Raw genomic sequence first — 7,906 nt, 5'->3', positions numbered from 1 at the left:
TTTTGAGACGGAGTCTCACTCTGTCGCCCAGGCTGGAGTGCAGTGGTGGGATCTTAGCTCACTGCAACCTGTGCCTCCTGGGTTCAAGCGATTCTCGTGCCTCAGCCTCCCGAGTAGCTGGGATTACAGGCGTGCGCCACCATCCCTGGCTAATTTTTGTGTTTTTAGTAGAGATGGAATTTCACCATGTTGGCCAGGCTGGTCTCAAACTCCCAACCTCAAGTGATCCACCTGCCTCGGCCTCCCAAACTGTTAGGATTACAGGCGTGAGCCACCATGCCCGGCCTCCTAGGATTGAATTTTGAGCTAACGGCTCCACAGAGGGAGGAGAACGGCCAGGGCTGATGGCTGTGTCCAGGGCTGAGAGCTGTGTCCTGGGCTGATGGCTGTGTCCTGAACTGGCAGTCTGGAGATCCCGTGCCCCTGTTCCTGCTGTGTTGACCCCAGATCCTGCAGATTCCCAGGCCCTGCCCCTCCTCCTCCCCTGAGCGCTTCCACACGCATGTTGCCAATTCTGCTGCCACCTTTGGTCTCTGTTGCAGGCCACCCTAGAGCCCGGGTGGTTGGAGAGAGGAACCAGCTCCCTCCCAGTGGCTGTCCTCACTGTGGGTGCCCTGGCTGGCTCTCCTGCCTTTCTACTAAGTTCCCCTTTTTGCTTCACTGGCTTGGGAGCTTCTAGCCTTGCAAACAAAGATTCCCTGACCTTCCTTCAGACACAGATGAAAACCGTGAGTGAGAAAATGACAGGCACTGGGGAACACAGCTGGCTCCCCTGGCCCCCAGGAGAGGCCGTACAGTTCAGCCCACCATTGCCCCACGCTGGGATACCAGGAGGCCACGGCCAGCTGCCCAAAGTGAGAAGAGCATCACTTGGATCCTCACCAAAGCCTCGATATTCACTGGGGAAGGTGAAGTTCAGAGAGGGCACGTCTTCCCCAGGCAGCAAGAGGCTTCGAGGACCAGAACACACTGCCTGATGGCTCCCTGGAAAGAGAGCAAAGAGCTCCCTTCTCACATGCAGGGCACCTAAGAAAACCGAGGAGGGGTAGGCCGGGCGCGGTGGCTCAAGCCTGTAATCCCAGCACTTTGGGAGGCCGAGACAGGCGGATCACGAGGTCAGGAGATCGAGACCATCCTGGCTAACACGGTGAAACCCCGTCTCTACTAAAAAATACAAAAAACTAGCCGGGCGAGGTGGCGGGCACCTGTAGTCCCAGCTACTCGGGAGGCTGAGGCAGGAGAATGGCGTAAACCCGGGAGGCGGAGCTTGCAGTGAGCTGAGATCCGGCCACTGCACTCCAGCCTGGGTGATAGAGCGAGACTAAAAAAAAAAAAAAAAGAAAACCGAGGAGGGGCTGGGCACGGTGGTTCACGCCTGTAATCCCAACACGTTGGGAGGCTGAAGTGGGCAAATCACCTGAGGTCAGGAGTTCAAGTCCAGCCTGGCCAACATGGCAAAACCCTGTCTCTACTAAAAATACAAAAATTAGCCAGGCATGGTGGTACACCTCTGTAATCCCAGCTACTCCAGAGGGTCCATGCCGGGAGCAGAGGGCCGAGGGCTGTGGTCAGCCTGCTGCAGCAGGAGGACGTGAGCCAGGCCTGCCCAGAGGGCTTCTGCATCCTCTTCTGGAATAAGGAGCAGGGAGGTACCTGTTTCATGCCCAGAAGGTCATGATAGTGCCTATCAGCGTTAAATGCCATCTGGTCCTCACCTGGCAAGGAGCCCCATCCTCTGGTTCACTGGCTTAGGGGTGCCCCCAGGTCAGGGTTTCCCCAGCGTGGGGTGGGCACCCCTAATGACCTAGGAGACAGTGACATCAGAGATGACACAGCCTCATACCACACAAGTTTGCACCACTGTACTCCAGCCTGGTGACAGAACAAGACACTGTCTAAAAAAAGAAGGAAGGAAGGGAGGGAGGAAGGAAGGAAGGAAGGAAGGAAGGAAGGAAGGAAGGAAGGAAAGAAAGAAAACTGAGGAGGGAGGCCTTTGTCCCACCCAGATGGGCTTTGCATCTGTCTCTCAACAAGCAGGCTGCGTGTTCATTCACAAATGCACTCGGCTCAGCGGCTCCATGTCATGACTGCTTCTCCCCTGCAGGAGAGGCCAGCTTCAAGGTTCACAAACAGCCTGTGAGGCAGCTGGCACCCGGGGCACCTCCATCCCCACTTCCCATGGAGGAAACCGAGGCTCAGAGGCCACACGCCCGGCCGCAGCCCCCACAGCCGGGACTATGGCACTCAGACTGCTGGTGTGGGGACCTTTCCACAGGAAGTTTAGTGACATGATTTCTTTTTTTTTTTTCTTTGTCAATAATAAGTATTATAATAATATTGCTAAAACAAATATATTATTGTCAGTAATAATAATAGCCAGGTTTTACTGAACAGTGCTAAGCATTCTACACACATCAGTTAACTCTCATAACAACCCACAGGGGAGGTGCTATTTTTATTATCCCTACTTTCCAGATGAGAAAACTGAGGCTTGAGGAGTTTAAGCGACTGACCTAAGACCACACAACCTGTAAGTCCAGTCCGGCTCCAGGGCCTGTGCTAACTAACCCGTGTTCCACCCTGTTTTTCTCTTGCACAGCGAAAAAAAAACAAGGACTGGCCAGGGGGCCCAGTAAGAGTGTGACCACCGTGGTAGACAGCTCTGATGTGCAGGGATGCCCACCTCCTGGTCCTGTCTGAATACAGCCTTGCAAATTGCCATTTGCCCTGAGTGGGGAGTGATGTACTCCAGGTGAAGTCAGCCTGCCACCTGGCAGGGGAGGTGGGAGAGACTGTAGAATTCTTCCTAAGGGAGCACAGAGACACCTGTGCCCCAACTGACTCCTCCTCCCCAGTGACTATGATTGACAGCATAAGGGATCAAGCCATGCCCTCCAGCTGAGTCTGTCCTGCCTCCCATTCCTCCCGACATAATGGTCCAGCAGCCGCTATCCATGGGCTGCAGTTGGCAGCCTGCTGAAGAGGATGGTGGGGTCAAGTGAGAACCAGCTCAGCTGGAGCCAGTGCATGGTAACTGAGCTCCTGCTATGGGCTGGCCACCTGCTGATGTGACGTCAGATGCTGAAGGAGCTGGTTGCTGGGTGGGCTGTCTCCAGCACTGTCCATCCTGTGAATTTCAGCACTGTATTAGTCTGTTCTCATGCTGCTGATAAAGACATACCCGAGACTGGGTAATTTATAAAGGAAAGAGGTATAATGGACTCACAGTTTCACGTGGCTGGGGAGGCCTCACAATCATGGTAGACAGTGAAAGGCACATTTTACACGGTGTCAGGGAAGAGAGAATGCGCTGAGCCAGAAGGGAAACACCTTATAAAAACATCAGATCTCGTGAGACTTACTACCATGGGAACAGTATGGCGGGAACCACCTCCATGATTCAATTATCTCCACCGGGTCCCTCCCACAACACATGGGAATTGTGGGAACTACAGTTCAAGGTGAGATTTGGGTGGGGACACAGCCAAACCATATCAGGTACATTCCATAGCACCTACTCGGGAGGCTGAGTGTTTCACTTCTTTCACCTGAGCCTCCCGCCAGGGTTTAATGTCGCTCCACTCACCTGCAGGAAATACTCTCCTCGCTCCACAATGTCTTCTCCCAGGGGAGTAGGGACTCGTACAACAATGGGCTCCTCATGGTTCTTCTTATTTTTTTAGAGTTGGGATCTCTCTCTGTCACCCAGGCTGGAGTGCAACGGTGTGATCGCGGCTCACTGCAGCCTCTTTGAACTCCCAAGTTCAAGCAATCCTCCTGCCTCAGCCTCCTGAATAGCTGGGACTACAGGCGCACCACCAAACCTGGCTAATTTTTTTTTTTTTTTTTGAGACAGAGTCTTGCTCTGTCACCCAGGCTGGAGCGCAGTGGCACGATCTCGGCTCACTGCAAGCTCTGCCTCCCGGGTTCACGCCATTCTCCTGCCTCAGCCTCCCAAGTAGCTGGGACCACAGATGCCCACCACTATGCCCAGCTAATTTTTTTTTGTATTTTTAGTAGAGACGGGCTTTCACGGTGTTAGCCAGGATGGTCTCGATCTCCTGACCTCGTCATCTGACTGTCTCGGCCTCCCAAAGTACTGGGATTACAGGCGTGAGCCACCGTGCCTGGCCAAAACCTGGCTAATTTTTAAAAACTATTGAGAGATGAGGTCTTGTGCTGTGGCCCAGGCTGGAGGGCAGTGGTGCAATCATGGCTTATGATTCTTCAGCCTTAAACTTCTGGCCTCAGTGATCCTCCTGACTCAGCCTCCTGAGTCACTGGGATGATAGGTATGAGCCACTGAGCCTGGCTCTCCTCATGGTTATTTATTCCATAGGACGTTGGGGTTCTTCGGTATGCTAAAAGGAGTTTTAAAAGAATGTCCTACCCAATTAAGTGTGGAAAATGCTTCATTAAATAACACAGATTTCTTTCCTGCAGGACTTCTCAGAGCGTTTACTATGCTAATGTGCATTGTGACTGGTCAAGAGGGTGCTTATAGTATAGGATGGTCCCTAAAAACATTTGACAAGGGAATTTGTTTCCACACAGGACATGTATACAACAGAAATTGGTTTTTCTTCGGAAGATACTGGATTATGTACTTTTGACAATCTTTCTTTTAAATTTGGAGAACAAAATATGATCTAAAACAACTTAATTATTAATAAAATACAGTGTTGGCCAGGTACAGTGGCTCATGCCGTCATCCCAGCACTTTGGGAGGCTGAGTTGGGTGGATTGCTTGAGTTTAGGTCAAGATGAGCCTGGGCAACATAGTGAGACCCGGACTCTTAAAAAACAAAATAAAGGTCAGGTGTGGTGGCTCACACCTGTAATCCCAGCACTTTGGGAGGCCAAGGCGGGTGGATCACGAGGTCAGGAGATCGAGACCATTCTGGCTAACACGGTGAAACCCCGTCTCTACTAAAAATACAAAAAATTAGCCAGGCGTGGTGGCGGGCGCCTGTAGTCCCAGCTACTAGGGAAGCTGAGGCAGAAGAATGGCCAGAACCTGGGAGGCAGAGCTTGCAGTGAGCCAAGATCACGCCACTGCACTCCAGCCTGGGCGACAGAGCCAGACTCTGTCTCAAAAAAAAAAAAAAAAAGAAGTATGATGTGACAAACACGGTGGCAGGTGTCTGTAAATCCCATCTACTCGGGAGGCTGAGACAGGAAGATTGCTTGAGCCTAGGAGTTTGAGAACATCCTGGACAACATTGTGAGATCCCGCCTCAATTTTAAAAAAGGACAGAAAGGCCGGGCGAGGTGGCTCATGCCTGTAATCCTAACACGTTGGGAGGCCAAGATGGGAGGATTGCTTGAGCCTAGGAGTTTGAGACTAGCCTAGATAAGATGGTGAAACCCCACCTCTACTAAAAATACAAAAAATTAGCTGGGCATGGTGGCATGTGTCTGTAGTCCCAGTTACTCAGGAGGCTGAGGCAAGAGAATCACTTGAGCCTGGGAAGTCAAGGCTGCAGTGAGCCGTGATGGTACTGCACTATAGCCTGGGCAACAAGAGTGAGATCATGTCTCAAAAAAAAAAAAAAAAAAAAAAGAAAGAAAAAGAAAAAAGAAAAAAAAGAGAGAGAGGAAAGAAATATAATCTAAGCACATCTGAAGTTTTTCAACTCCGTCACCCGGGCAGGAGTGCAGTGGTGCGTTCTGGCTCACTGCAGCCTCCATCTCCCAGGTTCAAGTGATTTTCATGACTCAGCCTCTCGAGTAGCTGGGATTGTAGGCGTGACCCAGCGATCCCGGCCGTTTTTTATTTGTTTGTTTGTTTTTGTTTTCTGAGATGGAGCTTTGCTCTTTTGGCCCAGGCTGGAGTGAATGGCGCGATCTCGGCTCACTGCAACCTCCGCCTCCAGGGTTCAAGCGATTCTCCTGCCTTAGCCTCCTGAGTAGCTGGGATTACAGGAGTAGCTGGGATTACAGGCTCGCGCCACCACACCTGGCTAATTTTATATTTTTTGCAGAGAAGGGATTTCACCACATTGGCCAGGCTGGTCTCAAACTCCTGACCTCAGGTGATCCACCCACCTTGGTCTCCCAAAGTGTTAGGATTACAGGCATGAGCCACTGTGCCGGTATTTTTTTTTTTTTTTAATTCTTTTTTTTTGAGACAGGGTTTCACTCTGTTGCCCAGACTGGAGTGCAGTGGTGAGATCTTGGCTCACTGCAACCTCCGCCTCCCAGGCTCAAGCCATTCTTCTGCCTCAGCCTCCTGAGTACCTGGGATTACAGGCATGTGCCACTACCACCTGGCTAATTTTTTGTACTTTTAGTAGGGATGGGGTTTCTCCATGTTGGCCAGGCTGGTCTTGAACTCCTGACCTCAGGTTGATCCACCCGTCTCAGCCTCCCAAAGTGCACATCTGAAACTTTAAACTTCCTAGTTGGCACATTAACAAAACATTTTAAAAGATGAAATTAATTTTAATACTATATATTTAGCGCATGACATCTGAAACATTTATCAATTCAATATATAATGAAAATAAAAATATATTAATTAGGTGGTTTATATTCTTTTCCTTGTACGTGAACCTTTGGAATCGGTGTGTATTCTGTGCTCACGGAGCATCTCAACTTGGACTGCCCACATTTCAGGTACTTAGTGGCCACATGTAGCTGGGGGGCCTCCCTGTTGGACATCACAGGTCTTCTAGGTGTTTGCTACGATGGAGGAGTAGACATCTGTGAGGGTTTGGATGCCATGGTTTGGTTTGTTAGAGGAACAGAGACGAGGCAGACAGGGCCTCGTAAGCCTTGTAGAGGCTTTCCCCTGAGAGCAAAGAGAAACTGGGGGGATGGATGTGGAAGACTCACACTGGAAAGTCTCACTCACTCTGGCTATGGTCTGGGGATTTGAGAAGGAGCAAGAAAGATGCTGTGGAAATCGCTTTGATGGCTTGGAGAGAGAGTGGTGGCGGGATGCCTCTGATTGTGGTGGAGGTGCAGAAAATTGTCTAGCCTTAAGTGCTTTTTATTTTTATTTATTTATTTATTTTTTTGAGGTTGATTTGCCCTCTTGTTGCCAGGGTTGGAGTACAATGGCCCGATATCGGCTCACCACAACCTCTGCCTCCTGGGTTCAAGCGATTCTCCTGCCTCAGCCTCCTGAGTAGCTGGGATTAGAGGCGTGTGCCACCACGCCCAGCTAATTTTGTATTTCTAGTAGAGATGGGGGTTTCTCCATGTTGGTCAGGCTGGCCTCGAACTCCTGACCTCAGGTGATCCGCCCATCTTGGCCTCCCAAAGTGTTGGGATTACAGGCGTGAGGCACTGTGCTCAGCCTCTCAACTTGGGAGGTTGAGGCAAGAGAATCACTTGAACCCGGGAGGCTGAGGTTGCAGTGAGCCGAGATCACGCCATTGCACTCCAGCCTGGGCAACAGAGTGAGACCCCATCTCAAAGAAAAAACAAATAAATAAAATAAAATACAGATGAGATTCTGAAATTAGTGGTGATGGTTACACAACATAGCAAATATACTAAAATGGCTGAATTGTGTGCTAATTTAAAATGATGAAATTTATGTGAATTATATCACAAGAAAAAAATGCAAGGAAAAAAATGCAGATGAGAGAAAAAATAAAAGAGACACACAATCTACCTGTACTAACAACTGATAGGACCCCCTGGCAATCTGTCCTTCAGACGGCTTCCTACACGGGTGCAGAGAATTATTTTCATTATTCTATACACAGTGGTTTATAACCTGGGTTTTTAAAATTATTTACCTTTATTTATTTTGATACAGAGTCTCACTCTGTTGCCCCAGCTAGAATGCAGGTGCAATCTTGGCTTACTGAAACCTCTGCCTTCCGGGTTCAAGCGATTCTCATGTCTCAACCTCCCAAGTAGCTGGGACTACAGGCAGTGCACCACCATGCCC

Source organism: Piliocolobus tephrosceles, chromosome 14 (assembly GCF_002776525.5).
Source record: "Piliocolobus tephrosceles isolate RC106 chromosome 14, ASM277652v3, whole genome shotgun sequence".
NCBI lineage: Eukaryota > Metazoa > Chordata > Mammalia > Primates > Cercopithecidae > Piliocolobus > Piliocolobus tephrosceles.
Note: the sequence above shows the minus strand (reverse complement) of the source record.